This window comes from Pongo abelii, chromosome 19, assembly GCF_028885655.2.
Source record: "Pongo abelii isolate AG06213 chromosome 19, NHGRI_mPonAbe1-v2.0_pri, whole genome shotgun sequence".
NCBI classification, from domain to species: domain Eukaryota; kingdom Metazoa; phylum Chordata; class Mammalia; order Primates; family Hominidae; genus Pongo; species Pongo abelii.
The window spans coordinates 30,133,730-30,149,986 of record NC_072004.2 but is presented as its reverse complement, the minus strand read 5'-3'; the positions used below and the strand labels follow the sequence as shown (position 1 = coordinate 30,149,986).

Genomic DNA, 16,257 nt, shown 5'->3' with positions numbered 1-16,257 from the left:
TGTAGGTGAAGAATTTGACAGTTATGGATATATTAATTTTGGGATTTCCATTAAGTAGTTAATTGGAGATGTTAAGTAAGCATTTAAATATATAAATCTGAAACTCAGGGGAGAGTTCTGGCCTGGATATAAAATGTTGAAAATCATTGTTATATTGTTCTTTTGGGCATGTTCAGCTGCATGGGTGCTGGCAAGGATTAGACACAGACAGTTGCATTTAACCAAGGTTGTAATTTTGGCAGTAGAGTTGAATACATCAAGGGAAAGAAATGAATTGAAGTTGCATAAGCTCTAGAAATTTCAAGTTGATAATTAACTTCAATTTGTTTGAGGTAGATGGGAAGCAAAGGGATTATGGATAGTAAAAAGTTCATAGAAACAGTAGATCATTGTTTCTTTGAAGCTCACACTTTGTTTCTAGATATATTGTTTTATGGCCAAATGGAGATATTAGCATAAAAATAGAATGGTTTTTATTAAATAACATTAAATGGAAAGATGTATTTGGAGTTGTCACTTTATATAAAAAAGTTGAAGAGACATAAGAGTTTTAGTGATTTACATCTTTATAAGGTATTTTAAAAGAGAGATTTGAGGAATGATGAAGGTTAAATGATTAACACAAAAACTAAGATTAAATGAGCTGGGCATGGTGACCCATGCCTGTAATCCCAACATTTTGGGAGGCTGAGGTGGGTGGATCGCTTGACCCCAGGAGTTTGAGACCAACCTGAGTAACACAGTGAGACCCTGTCTCTACACAAAATACAAAAATTAGCCAAGTGTTGTTGCATGCACTTGTAGTCCCAGCTACTGAGGAGGCTGAGTTGGGAGAAATGCTTGAGTCTGGGAGGTTGAGGCTACAATGAGCTATGATTGCACTACTGCACTCCAGCGTGGGTGACAGACTGAGATCCTGTGAAAGAAAAGAAAAGAAGATGAGAGAAGGGAGAAAAGGGGAGGAGAGGGGAGGGAGAGAAGAGAGAAGAGAGAAGAGAAGAAAATGAAGAGAAGAGAGAGAAGAGAAGGGAAAGAAAAAGGAAAAAGGGAGAGAGAAGAAAGGAGAAACGGGAAGAGAGAAAATAAACAACAATAACAACAACAAAAATGACAATCAAATCAAACAACACATAGATTTACTGAAGCAGAAAGAAAGACCTGAGTCTATAGACCAACAGGTTGGAGCTCCAGATGACAGTGCTGAGAAAAAAAATCCCCATGGAATCACATGCTAAAGAATATGTGTTTGATTAGGAACTCCAGAGAAGGGGTAGAAGCCAATAATGAAATGGAAAGAGTAACAAGGGAAGAAAAAGGAAATTAATAACTGGAGTGATCAATAACCAGAGGAAAAAAACCCACAAGGTAAACCAATAAATGTAAAATAAGCCAAAAGAAATAAAATCAACTACAGTAGATCGATTGTTTAATGAAATGTGAACAGATGAATTCCCATTGAAAGACAAAGGTCAGCTTGGGTTTAAAAATACAGTGATAACTGGGCAATATGGTGAGATCCCCATCTATCCAAAAGAAAAAAAAATACAAAAAATTAGCTGGGTGTAACAGTGCATGCCTGTAGTCCCAGCTACTGTAGAGGCTGAGGTGGGGGGATCACCTCAAACTAGAAGGCCAATGCTGAAGTAAGCTGTGATGGTGCCACTGCACTCCAGCCAGGGCAACAGAACAAGACATTGTCTCAATCAACACCATCACCAACAAAAAAACCCAGTGATGTATATATACAAGAAAAACACTTAAAAGAATGATAATGGTAGAAAATAAAAGAATGCCAAGAGATACCAGGAAAGCACAAAAGCTAAAGTAAAATCAAGAGTGGCCATAATAATAATAGAGGGGTGGAATTTAAGGTTAAGCACTGAAATGGGATAAAGAGGGACACCGTGTAATGATAGGCACAATTTGTAATGACAGAACACTCAAAATCTGCATGCTCCCAACAGCACCACGGTAAATACAAAAAGCAAAATCTAGTAAAAGGTGAGATTTATAGAGAAAATTACAGAGAACACTCAAAATCTGCATGCTCCCCACAGCATCACAGTAAATATAAAAAGGAAAAACTAGTAAAAGAAGAGATTTATAGAGAAAATTTGAGTGGAAGGTTAAATCTCTGTTAGAACTAGAGTAAAAGCCTCCTCCCTCAAAGGATACAAAAGAAGTGAAAGTTTGAATAACCAAAAACTTGATTTGGTATATATGGGACCTTATATCCCTTAAATAGAAAATATACATTTTTTCTAACTCTATGAAAATCTGAGAAAAATCATTTGTTTGGCCACAAAGAAATTCATAATAAATTTTAAAAGTGGAGAATTTACACATTCGGAGAAAATGAATGCTTTCCTAATAAAATATAAAGTGCCCCTAATGAACTAGACAATGAGTAGAAACTTAATTACCACTGATGAGAAAAAAATCTGCCACTGAAAAAAGCACCAGGTCCAGAGGGTTTCATGAGAAGGAACTGTAGAAACCTTTAGAATTCACCTCTGTCAACATCTTCCTCCTCTGGGAAGCACTCCTGGATTTCCCTCTTGCTGACAAGATCCTAGGAGAGTGGCTTCTCCATCATGTCCCTGACACAGCTCCTTGAAGATGTACCATATCATATCATAACCATATGATATCATATCTGCATACCACACCCTAACTGGATTTGATGGCCATTCTGTCCTGGACAATAAGCTACTTGAGTGTAGGAATCACACTTTTTTATTGGTTCCTAGTGCCTGGTACAGCAGCTGACACTGGGTGACTAGGTGAATACGGTAAGTGAAAAAGCAGAATGCACAATCATCAGTACTCTGTGATGCCCCTATGGGAACTCCCCAAGACACACACATAGGAAGTAGAATAAATGAAAAGAAACCAAAATGCTAACAGTAATTAGATTGAGATTTCCCCCATTATCCAAATATTTGTGATGGAGTTAAACAATTTTTATAGGGGTGAATAGTAATTTATACAACCACCTGGGCCAAGGAGTAGAAAAGGAGGAGGAAGGCTCAGAGGATCTTCAGGCAGGCCCTTCTGCTACCTCGGCTTCCTTTCTCCAGCCAGGTGGTCCAGCCCCCAGGCAGACATGAAGGCCTTGACAGGGGCCTCTGCCCCACCACCTTCATGCCTCATAGGGGACCTCTAGCTAGGAGAAGGTGATGAAACAGGGTGGGCACCCATTGGGAGCCTAAGCTGGAGAGAAGGGTCCTGTGGGTCTTACCTGGCCCAGGCAGCAGCTCTGGAAATTCTATCAACACTAGATTCCTTCAAACAGAGCCTCCTAAATTTTAGCAAGAGCTCCTATGCCCTTCAGCCCCAGGGCCTTATTCCTGTCAGCCCCATCTTCCCCTCAATATAAACCAACAGCCACTGTCCCCTCACTGCATGGCCAGGATCCAGCTATGAGTCTCCCTAGCATTCGGGCATGGAGGCCCAACTGCATTCCTGGTGATCACCTATCCCTGGTCATGACCAAGGTCTTTCCTATGCCCCAGAGCCTGGCACTGACCATCCATCTAGGCTGGCATACCATACTAATGCCCACCCCTCCCTCTACTGGACACAGTCAGCTCTAGGAAGGGCAGAGAATATCCATCTAGAATGAGGGCAACTGCTGTGGCTGGGGAAAGATGCGACAGGGCAGATGAGCTTGTCCTGGTCCATCTCAGGCCCCTGCAGGCTGCAGGGAGCCAGGGACTAAGAGATGAATAACAGGTGTAGCGTTCAGGGAGATCCCCAGAGGACCATGGGGCCTGAAGGGAAGGGAGGGGTGGATGGGGAGAGCTCTTGGTGGACAGGAATGTGAAGTGAAGATGGAGGGAGACCCAAGAACCTGCTCTCTCAGAGGTCAGACACTAGACAGGCAGCGGGGCTTCTGGGTCAGCCTGGGTCAGCAGGTGAGTCAGGGGAGGGAAAGGTTGGGCCAGGCGTAATCCAGCTGAACAACCCCAGGGTGGCTTCTCCAGCTTAGGGGTGGGGGAGTTGCTGTAGGAGGAAGTACAGGCAAGGGGACTCGCTGGAGTCCCCTCAACTTGGCTTCAGCTTCCTGCTGATACCAGCTTCCCTTTCCAAAGGCCCCCAGCTGGCCCTGGAGTAGAACAGATGGGTCTGTCCTGAAGCCAGTTTCTTTCTCTCAATCACAGTGACTTTGGGCTGCCCTTGGAGTTTGACCTAGGAAGTGGGTACAGGGCCTGGATCCAGAGAGGAGGGGTCACCAGATGGGTTATAGGATGGGGGAAGGGGAGGTCCAGGTGGAAGTTCAGGAGGGAGGAGAGAGAGTGAGGAAACTGCTGCGGCCCTCTCCTGGTCCTTCATGGGTGAGGGCTCACTCACAGTTCCCACAAGAGGAGGAGGAACAAGGGCTCCCAGCTCCTTCCAGTCCGGGCTGCCAGCTCAGATGTGGGGCCTCTGGAGCTGCTTGTACAAGAAGTTGCAGCAGCCTGGCTCTGCCGGGCTGGGCTTTCTCCTTTTGAGGTGGGAATGATGACTGCACCCTGAAATCCCCGAGTCAGGACCACAGCAGTGGGGAGGAGGCTCAGAGGCCCCTTTATTCCACGGGCTTTTGCCTGGCTTCCCTGGGATTCCTGAGTGGCCTCCTTCAAGGGAGGGGAAGAGTTGTCCCTGCTTACCTTCCCCTTGCCACCCTCTCTCTCCTTCAAGAGAGCTTGCTTTCTGCCCTCTCCTAGGCAGCCAGGGAACAGGAGACATCCCTCTCCTGGGACACCAAATTCGCCAACTACACCCTCAGCTGCAGATGGCAAGGTCACGATTTGGAATTCCTGTCTCCTGCCCTGCTTCCCATGCCCACAACAGGGCTGGGCACACAGAGGATGCTCAGAAGAATGAGCACGTGCTTGCCTTTGGCTTGCATTCTTCTTGCCGAGTCGAACAGCGTGGTCAACCCTGAAGGCCACCTGGCTGGAACTGAACCTGGTGGCCTGGGTGGGTTTTATGGGCAGGAGACCTGGAACTGTCCTGGACACAGCCATTTCCCGGCATCGTGACCTTCGGCCAGTCACTAAACCTCTCTAAACATCTGTTTGTACTCAAGGCAAATGGAGGTGCCTATGTCTGCCTTCCAACTTGTTAGAAGCTTAACCCTGGGTTCAAGCCTTTGAGTAAGAGGCCATAGTACTCTTAGCCCCTTTGGGACTGTGTCTTATCATATTTTTTGTCCCCTGTGTCCAACACAGTGACCAGTACATACCAAGTACTCCATATGTGAAATTAGAGTGCATGGTGAATGACAAGACTGTGCCATACATGGCAGGAGCTCCTCTCTTCTAGGGGTCTGTGGGCTTGCCCAGCAGCCTGGCCTCAGCCATGAGCTGATGCCCAACAGACAGGTGTCCCCACACACTCCCCAATGACCCTGTGTCACTGCCACCCTCACATCGTTGCCCCCTCTGTTCTGCTCCACCTCTCCTTTCTTATGAGATCCCTTCTCAGCAATGATCTCCTGCCCATCCACCTAAACTTGGGGATATTTCCATCTATGACCCTACACCCCGTCTATCCACACCATCTCCCTCCCCTTCTGCCTGTTGTCTACACTCTCAATCCGCATCCTCACCTTCACTCCTGACCCACTGTCCTCTGCCTTCAGCAAAACCCTTGACCAGCTGGCCTTCTGGTGGCCACATTGGATAGGTGTACTATGGCCTTTATCTAACTTGACCTTTCTGTAGCCCCCTTCTTCTGGACACTTCTTGCCCTTTGGGCCAGCACTCTTGTGCTTCTCCTCCTTGATCTATGCCTGCTGCTTCCTCTCAGGCTTCTCTTTTCCTCCCTTTGTCTGGCATCTACCTTCAGGCAGGCCCAGTGTTTCCTCCATTCTACTCTTCCTTAAGTCATCTCCCCTCAGTAAATAGCACCACTGTCTGCCCATGACTGCAAACTGGGAAGCTAGAACTTGGTCTGATTTCCCTTAGATGCTCCTTGACCACCAGACCCTGCCTACTCTACTTCTCAAAACCTCCGGTCATTGCCACGTGCCCATGGTACCACCAAGGATCTTAGCCATTCTTGCAGCCCTGGCCATGGCAATTTTTTTTTCTCAATCCCACTCCCTTCTCTGCTAAAAGCCTTACAATGGAAACAGGATGGCATGCACATTCCTGGCAAGGGCCCATGAGACCATGCCCAGGTGGGCACTAGCCACTTGCAACTCCCTACTCCACTCTTGAACCTGACCCACATGTCCTCTCCTGCTGGCCTCCCATCTAAGAGGGTGAGACCCCCAGGACCATGGCTGTGTCTTAGTTCTCTCTAGATGTAAAAGCTCACCTGGGTCTTGGCAGGTGTTCAATTAGTTCATGCCTAATGATTAGGTGAACGGACCTGGAGGATCATGGTGGGGAAAGGGGATAGAGAGGGCCGGCATTTCCTGAACCCTCTGAGGAGATAACAGGCAGGCTCACCTTTCAGGATATTCCTTCCCAAAATGCTGCTGGAAAATATAAGATCGGGGTGGAGGTCCAACTAACTCCCGACACTGGACTTTGTTGGGGATAGAGTGTCAGGGAGGCCCACAGCTGACTCCTGAATAAAACACAGTCACAGGGACTGTGGTATTATTGTACCCATCACATAGTATGGGTGGGGGTGGGGGAAACAGGACCAGAGATACTGAATGACTTGTGGAGGTCACACAGTAAATTAGGGACACAACTGGGCTCAGGGAGCAGCCTCTTTGGCCAATGTCCTAGTTCCTTCCTGCGAAAGTCCCTGGCCCCATCACCTGCACCCCTCCCGCACAGGCCACTGCAACCATGAACCTGCTGGGAGACAGAGGAAAGATGGGCAGAGGCACTATCCAACAGGGACCCTGGTACTGGGATGATGTCTTCTCAGAAGATGCTGGGACCTGGGATGCCGCGTTCATCTTAGGGCCCAGGCCCTGGGATGTTGGCCCTTGGGCAGACCTGCAGAGCACTGGCTCATAGGTAAAGGGCTGCCACTCCTCCACCCTCCTCAACACACACCCCGTGCACTCTATCTGAGCCAGATACTGGGCCAGAAGTGAGGTTCAAAGGGCACGGCCATTTCCCAACCTCCAGGGACACCTTTCAGAGGGGCAGACACTCCCACCATCACCAGGACAGAGAATGTGGAGAGGCCTGGAAGTCTGCCATCACGAACCAGTGCAGGAAACAGAGGGGTGCCAGGACAAGAGCACTGGCATCCAGCCACCCATCCCAGAGATGCTGCCTGGCCGACTGGCAGGGGCTCCAGACAGGGACCCGCTTAGTCCCTATGCCCTCCTGCCAGTTGCTGTTTTCCAGCCTGGTCACAAGGTGACAGGCTGCCTCTGCAGGAGCCTGAGTGAAGGTGGCACAGACCTGGAGGGAAGCAGACCAAGGCCTACCCAGAGAGTCTGGGTGGACCACCTGCTGCTGCCAAGCACTTCCAAGTCTCCCCTTGCATAAGGCTCACAGCAACCCTAATTGTGTATTGTGCTTACATATAGGGATGTTGGGCCTGGAGGAATTAAGTGGCTGTCAGCAGCTGGCAGGTGACCCAGTGGAGTCAAATTCATGTTTTCCTAGTCTCAAAACCTGAACTCTGCATTATAATGAGAAGGGTGGATGGAAGACCTATTAGCAGGCTCAGGGGAACGGTGCCTCCTTCCTCTGGGCATCCAGGACTCAGGCCTGGCACATGGCAGGCATCAATGTTCATTGTAATGACATCAACTACAAAGAAAGAAATCAAAGGCACCCAAGGTTCAGAGGTAATCTGTCCACCCCACTCCCTTTGGGCGAAAGAACAAGCCAAGACCCTGAGAAAGGAAGTGAAAGCCAGGAAAATAGGAGGCCAGTGCAGAGGCCACATTCCACCCAACATCCATCCATCCCAATCTCAAGTGGAATGAAAGCCCAAATCGGGAGCTGACCAGAATGACCCAAGTTTGCACTCCAGCTGTTCCCTGCACGTTGGAGTGCTCCCAACTGGGCACTGGGCTATGTGTGGACTGCCTTTGTAATGAAGGGAATGCGAGGATGGACTTGGAAGCACCTTCTGCGTCATCTGTCTGCATCTTTTTTGCAGGTGAAGGTGCAGGACCCCATCCATACCTCACCAGATTGTATCCTCTCCCCTACCTGACCTTATTGCTGCTCACACTCTCCATCCCTAAATGTAATCCCAATACAAGGGAGGAGTGTCCCCCTCACGATGGGAAGCACCTGCTTGGCTGGAAACCCAATCCGAGGTAAATTCAAGGAGTTCTGTGAACAGGACTGCTAGGGTCTGGCTCTGGGTTGGCCACAGGATAATGAAGCACTGGGAGTTGTCTGTTCTTGGGTGTGGTGTGGTCCTTTTCTTTCTAGAAGAGTGGCTCCTTTGCAGGGGGAGGTGACTTAAACCCCGGCGGGTCTCAGCCAGTCTCCCAATTCATCGCGGATTCAGGAACCACGGAAACGCAAAGGACATGGAGTCCCACAGCCCAAACAAAGCCACACAGATAGGCCACGAAAAGGTGGGGGAAAAAAAATCTGTAGTGCGTTAGCCACATTCCTTTAAGCCGACTCCACTTACAGGCGCGCACACACACAGGCACACACACACGCACACACATACACAAAGCCACACACACACGCAGACATCCAACACTTGCAACACTCCCTCAGAAACACACAGCCTGGCAGCTTCTGAGGCTGGGTGGTTCTGAAGGATGCCCCACCTGGAGACAGCAACTCCGCGGAAAACAGGGGGCTATACCTAGAAATCAAAGTGGGGCAAGTTTCAAAAAGACTCACCCTTACAACGACTAGGCAGGCCTGAGGCATCCTGCAGATGCCTTAGGATCCTTAGGGATTTCACGGTTTAGTCCTGGGGCTCTGCCTTGCGTTTCTTCAGGCTCGTTCACATCTGCCCTCTCCTAGGATCCTCGGACTATCCTGTGGATCCCACGGAGAAGACAGGCGAGAGTCCACCGCCTTCGCACCTCCACGGTGGTCTCCTTCCCAGCTAAGCCGCACAGATTTGTCGTTAGGCAACAGTGGCATTCATCGTGATGCTAGCCAGAGCTCACAGCTCAGGCCTGGTGCCCTGAAACTAGCGCATGCGCATTAGCGAGGCAGGCCGGAGCACCGGACTGTCAGAGCTGTCAGCCTGCCCAAGCAGAAGAAAATGGTACAGGCAGAGCCGGCCCGGTATCGGGAAAAGGGCTGCCTGCCATAACCCACTGCGGGACCCTAAAAGTCTTGACCTTAGGGACCCCTCGGGTCGTCTCCTTTGTCGGGTCCCGCTGGACGAGGAGGCGTTTCAAGAGTGCGAGTTGGTCGCTGGAAACTGCTCTTCTGACTCTCTTCCTGAAAGAGGTTGTTTGCAGGAATCAGGTCCCATGGGGATTGGAATATAGTCTGGTGAGTTGTTGAGGGGTCTTTGGGTGATGGAATCCAAACTGAGACCCCAGAGGCAGGTGTCAGCAAAAGATGGACGGGCCCTTGGCCTCACTGCGTTACTTCATCCTGGGCCTCGCAGAGGATCTCTGGGAAAGGCAGAAACCGTGACAAATGCAAGTCCAAGGTGGAGCAGTGTTCTCACACCTCGAACTGGCCTCTCATGGCTGCAGATGAGGTTGAGACATTGTCTCAGAAGTTGTCTGTGGTGATTGAAAGCCTGAAAAGGGTGCCCAGCAGTGCTGTTGATGGGCACTGTTGACCCTCCATGAAAGCCAACAAAAATCAAGGCTTGCCTGAGAGAGCGAGCTGACTTGTGCTGGAGTCCAAGCAATGTTCAAAGATTCCTGTCAGAAAACCCAAAACGCTCCTGCAAAGTGCAAACAACCTCAGCCCCAAAAGGAGACCACGACCCACAACCTGGAGGTCAGCCTGCCTACCTGAAGTCCCTTTTGCTGCCTGAAATCCCTGGCAGCCAAAAGATTTATGGTGAGAGGCAGTCCCACGTAGCAACAGCCCAATGAAAGAACCTCTCCACAATGAGAAAGGACGTGCCGATGAAATGAAACAGAGCCTAGATTATCAGGCAAAAGCCAGCCATGGCTGCCTGCTACTCATCCTATAGTAATCATGCAGCCCTTCAATAGAAGTGGGAGAACGAGAGTTTCCCTGTTGGCAAATGTAATGGGAATTTATGGTTTTAAAAGTATAACAGCTGCCAGTCATTAAAACGTGACAGCGTTTAGAAGAAAACACTCATGTAATGGATTCCCATGAGGATCATCCTCTGTGAACTGGGAAACATTTAGTGTGTAAGACGTTGAGCCAGCCCCAGGAAACCCTAGGCCGACGAGGAATATGGAAGTCAGCAAAAGAAGAGGCAAGTGGGGTGGCCACATCCTACCCAGCATCAACCCATCACACTTCTATTTGGCTCTAGGTATGAAAGCCCCCAAATCAGGAGTTTGCCAGGATGGCCTCAGTTTGCACTCCAAATGTTCCCTGCACCTTGGAGTACTCCCACCTGAACACTGGGCCATGGGTGTACTGGTTGTGCAATTAAGGTATTGAGGGGATGCAGTTGGAAGCACCTTCATCTGTCTTCACCTTTTTTGCAGGTAAAGGTGTGGGACCTCATCCACCCCACAACAGATTGTGTCCTCTCCCCTATCTGACCTTATTGCTGCTCACACTCTCTGTCCCTGAATGAAATCCGAAGATGATGGAGGAGTGCCCCGTCACGACAGGAAGTACCTGCTCGGCTGGGAACCAAATTCGATGTAAATTCAAGGGGCCCCGCGGACAGAACTACTAGTGTCTTTCCGTGACTTGGAAGCAAGACAGTAAAACACTGGTATATGTCCTTTCTTGGGTGTGGTGTGTTCCTGTTCTTTCTAGAAGCGTGGCTTTTTTTTTTGCAGTGGAGGTTATTTTGACCCAGGTCGGTCTCAGCCAGCCTCCCAATTCACTGCGGATTCATGATCCACAGAAAGATAAAGAACACCGCATATTCTCACTCATAGGTGGGAATTGAACAATGAGAACACATGGACACAGGAAGGGGAACATCACACTTCGGGGACTGTTGTGGGGTGGGGGGAGGGGGGAGGGTTAGCATTGGGAGATATACCTAATGCTAGATGACGAGTTAGTGGGTGCAGTGCACCAGCATGGCACATGTATACATATGTAACTTACCTGCACATTGTGCACATGTACCATAAAACCTAAAGTATAATAAAAAAAAAAAAAAAAAAGAACACCGAGCCCCGCAGACCAAGCGGAGCCACACAGACAGGACAACAAAAGGTTGGGAGACTCAAAAAAAAGAAGCGCTGCACTGCATTAGCCACATTCCTTTAAGTCGACTACACTTACAGGCACACACACACACACACACACAAAGCCACACACACATGCAGACTTCCAACACTCGTAACACTCCCACAGAACACACAGACCGGCAGCTTCTGAGGCTGCATGTTTATGAAGGAAGCCCCACCTAAGAGAGCAACCCTGAGGAACACAGGTGGGCTGTATCTAAAAATCACAGTGGGGCAAGTTTCAAAAAGACTCACCCCTACAATGACTAGGCAGGCCTGAGGCATCCTGCAGATCCTTTTGGATCCTTAGGGATTTCACGGTTTATTCCTGGGGCTCTGCTTGACGTTTCTTCAGGCTGGCTCACGTCTGCCCTCTCCTAGGATCATGGGACTATCCCGTGGATCCCACAGAGAAGACAGGGGAGAGTCCACCGCCTAGGCACCTCCACAAAGGTCTCTGTCTCCGCCAAGCCGCAGGGATTTGTCGCTAGGTGACGGTGGCATTCATTGTGACGCTAGCCAGAATTTACAGCTCAGGCCTGGTGCCCTGAGACTAGCGCATGCGCATTAGCGAGGCAGTCTCCGGCGCCCAGATGTCAGAGCTGTCAGCCTGCTTAAGCGGAGGAAAATGGTACAGGCAGAGCTGGCCTGGTATCAGGAAAAAGGCTGCCTATGATAACCCACTGCAGGACCGTACAAGTCTCGGCCGTAAGGCCCCCTCGGGCCGTCTCCGTGGTCGAGTCCCATGGAAGAAGGAGGCATTTGGAGAGTGTGAGTTGGTCTCTGGAAACTGCTCTTCTGACTCCCTTCCCGAAAGAGGCTGCGTTCAGGAACTGGGTCCCATGGGGATTGGAATATAGTCTAGTGAGCTGTTGAGGGGTCTTTGGGTGATGAACTCATACCTGAGACCCCAGAGGCGGGTGTCAGCGAAAGATGGCCGGGCCTTTGACCTCATTGCCTCCCTTCATCCTGGGCCTCGCAGGGGCTCCCTGGGAAAGGCAGGAACTATGGCAAAGGCAAGTCCAAGGTATAGCAGTGTTCTCACACCTTGAACTGGCCTCTCACGGGTGCAGAGGAGGTTGAGACATTGTCTCAGAGGCTGTCTGTGGCGATTGCAAGCAGGGAAAGGGTGTCCAGCAGTGCTGTTGAGGGGCACTGTTGCCCCTCAACAAGGGAAAACAAGGGAAAATCAAGGTTCGAATGAGAGAACGAGCTGACCTGTGCTGGAATCCAAGCAACGTTCAAGGATTCCTGTCAGAGGACCCAAAAGTCTCCTGCAAAGTGGAAACAACCTCAGGCACCACAACGAGATCATAATACACAACCTGGAGCACAGCCTGCCTACCCGAAGTCCCTTTTGCTCCCTGAAATCCCCGGCAGCCAATAGAACTGTGGCGAGAGGCAGTCCCACCCAGCAACAGCCCAATGAAAGAGCCTCTCCGCTATGAGAAAGGACGTGCAGACGAAATGAAACAGAGCCTAGATTACCAGGCAAAAGCCAGCCACGGCTGCCTGCTTTTCATCCTATAGGAATCATGCAGCCCTCCAATAGGAGAAGGAGAACAAGAGTTTCCTTTTTGGGGGATATGGTGAAAATGCTTTGTGATGTGTGGATTGATTATATAGAGTTAAACCTTTGTTTTGATTCAGAAGGTTGGATACACTCTTTTGAAATGTCCCCTCATTTGGAATGTCCCCTCATAGATTTGTACAATCTTTTGAAATGTCCCCTCATAATTTTGTACTATCTATGAGGGAACATTTCAAAATTTTTTGAGGCATATAGTGAAAAACTGAATATCCTGGGATAAAAACTACAAAGAAGCTATGTATGAAAATGCTTTCTGATGTCTGATCTCATCTCACAGAGTTAAACCTTTCCTGAGATTCAGCAGGTCAGAAACACTTTCTTTCTAGAATCTATGAGGGGACATTTTTGAGCAAATTGAGGCCTATAGTAAAAAACTGATTATCTTGTGATAAAAACTAGAAATAAGCCTTCAGCGAAATGATTTGCGATTTCTGGATTCATCTTATGAAGCTAAATCTTTGTTTTGATTCAGCAGTTTTTAAGACTTTTTTTGTAGAATTTGTGAAGGGACATTTGGCCGCCCTTTGATACCCATTGAGAAAAACAATATCCCCTGATAAAAACTTCATGCAAGCTATCTGTCAAAAGGCTTTAGAATGTGTGCATTTATCTCACAGAGTTAACCTTTGTCTTGATTCAGCAGGTTGGAAGCACGTTTTTTGCAGAACCTAAGAAGAGACATTTCAAAGCACATTGAGGCCTATAGTGAAAAACCGAAAATCCCGTGATAAAAACTACAAACAAGCTATCTGTGAAAATGCTTTGTGATGTGTGAAATTATGTCACACATTTAAAGATTTGTTTTAATTCAGTAGTTTGGAAACACTCTTTTTGTAGGATCTACGAGGGGACATTTCAGAGCCCATGCAGTCCTATAGTGAAATAACAAATATCCCATGGTAAAAACTAGAAACAAGCTATCTGTGGAAATGCTTTAGGATTTGTGGGCTCATCTCAAAGAGTTAAACCTTTGTTTTGATTCAGCAGGTTGGAAACACTCCTTTTGTAGAATCTATGAATAAACTTTGTGGAACCCATTGAGGCATATAGTGAAAAACAAAATATTCTGCAATGAAAACTAAAAGCTTGCTATCTGTGAATATGCTTTGTGATGTTTGGATTCATCTTACAAAGGTAAAACTTCCTTTTGATTGAATAAGTTAAAAACACTCATTTTGTAGAATCTGCAAAGGAAAGTTTCAGAGCCCATTGAAGCCTATACTAAAAAACCAAATATTTCACGATATAAAGTAGAAACAAGCAATCAGTGAAACCACTTTCCTGTGTGTGAATTCATCTCACAGAGTTAAACTTTTTTTTTTTTTTTTTAGTAGGTTGGAAAAACTCTTTCTGTAGAATCTGCAAAGGGACATTTTAAAGCCCATTGAGGCGTATAGTGAAAAACTGTATATCCTGTGATAGAAACTAGAAACAAGCTATCAGTGAAAATGTTTTGCAATGTGTGGATCTGTCTCACAGAGTTAAACCTTTGTTTTGTTTCAACAGGTTTCAAACACTTTAATTGTGGAAACTATGAAGAGCCTTTTTGTAGCTCATTAAGGCCTATAGTGAAAAATTGATTATCCCACCATAAAAACTAGAAACCCTATTTGTAAAAATGCTTTGCAATGTGTGGATTCATCTCACAGAGTTAAACTTTTGTTTTCACTCAGCAGGTTGGAAACTCGTTTTTCGTAGAATTTCAGAAAAGTTATTTGGAAGCCCATTGAGGCCTATAGTGAAAAACTGAATATTTGCAATAAAAAACTAAAAGGAAGCTTTTTGTGAAAATGCTTTGCAATCTGTGGTTTCATCTCACAGTGTTAAACCTTTCTTCTGATTCAGCAGATTGTTAACACTTTTTTTTGTAGAATCTAGGAAAACACGTTTCGGAGCCCATTGAGGCCTATAGTGAAAAACAAAATGTCTCATGATAAAAACTAGAAGCAAGTGATCTGTGAGAACACTTTGTGATATTTGGATTTATCTGATAGAGTTAAACCTTTGCTGTGATTCTGCAAGTTGGATACACTCTTTGTACAGTCTACGAAGGTACATAGACCCCTTGAGAAGTATAGTGAAAAAACAAACATTCATCAACAAAAACTAAAAAGAAACTATGTCTGAAAATGCTTTGCAATGTGTGATTTCATCTCACAGAGCTAAACCTCTCTTTTATTAAGCTGATTGTGAACACTTGTTTTATAGAATATACAAAGGGACATTTCACACCCATTGATGCCTATAGTAATAAACCAAATATTTTTTGATAGAAACAATAAAAAATCTATCTCTGAATATGCTTTGCCATGTGTGGATTCATCTCGCAGAGTTAAACCTTTGTTATTATTCAGCAGGTTGGAAACAATTTTTTTTGGAGAATCTAAGAAGGGACATTTTGGAGGTCATTGAGACCTGTAGTGAAAAACTGAATATCCCGTGGTAAAAACTAGAAACAAGCCATCTGTGAAAATGTTTTACATTGTGTGGATTCATCTCACAGAGTTAAACCTTTTTTCTGATTCAGCAGATTGAAAAATTTCCTTTTGTAGATTCAAGAAAGAAACATTTCAGAGCCCATTGACAAACCAAACATCACACAATAAAAACTAAAAACAAGCTATCTGTGAAAATACCTTGCGGTGTGTGGATTTATCTCACAGAATTAAACCTTTGTTTTGATTCAGCTCTTTGGATACACTCTTTTTGTACAATCTATGAAAAGAGTTTTAGAAGCCTGTTGAAGCCTACAGAGAAAAGCTGAATGGCCCACTACAACAATAACAAATAACTATGTCTGAAAATTATTTGCCATGTGTGATTCCATCTCACAGAGTTACACCTTTTTGTGATTCAGCACGTTGATGAACAACCCATTATCCCATGATAAAAACTAGAAACAGGCTCTAAGTAAAAATTTTTTGCAATGTGTGGATTCATCTCATAGATTGAATCCTTTGTCTTGATTCAGCAGATTGGAAAATATCTTTTTGTAAAATCTATGAAGGGATGTTTTGAAGCCCATTGAGGCCCATAGTGAAACACTGATTATCCTGCAATAAAAAGTAGAAACAATCTATCTTTGAAAATGCTTTGCAATATGTGGATTCATCTCACAGAGTTAAACCTTTGTATTTATTCAACAGGTTAAAAAATACTTTTTAAAATAGAATATACAAAGGACGTTTCATACCCATTGATGCCTATAGTAAAAAACTGAATATTTTGCAATAAAAATAATAAAAATTCTATCTCTGAAAATGCTTTACAATGTGTGGATTCATCTCACAGAGTTAAATCTTTGTTTTAATTAAGCAGGTTGGAAACAATCTCTTTGTAGAATCTAAGAAAAGACATTTTAGAGCCCATTAGGGCCAATATTGAAAAACCAAATATCCCACAATTAAAAACCAGAAAA

General features: G+C 46.3%; 1 protein-coding gene across 2 annotated transcripts in view; it reads right to left on the bottom strand.

Moving 5' to 3' along the window:
- Nucleotides 1-11,857, bottom strand: part of LOC129051045 (protein FAM27L-like) — a 39,332-nt gene extending 27,475 nt beyond the window's left edge. The window contains exon 1 of one of the 2 annotated variants that reach the window (XR_008515006.2): nucleotides 11,504-11,745. The gene's annotated coding sequence lies outside the window, so the exon portion shown is untranslated. Of the gene's footprint in view, nucleotides 1-11,503 lie in introns of both variants that reach the window. The other variant, XM_054535565.2, reaches the window with a different exon arrangement.
- Between the last annotated feature and the right edge of the window lie 4,400 nt (nucleotides 11,858-16,257).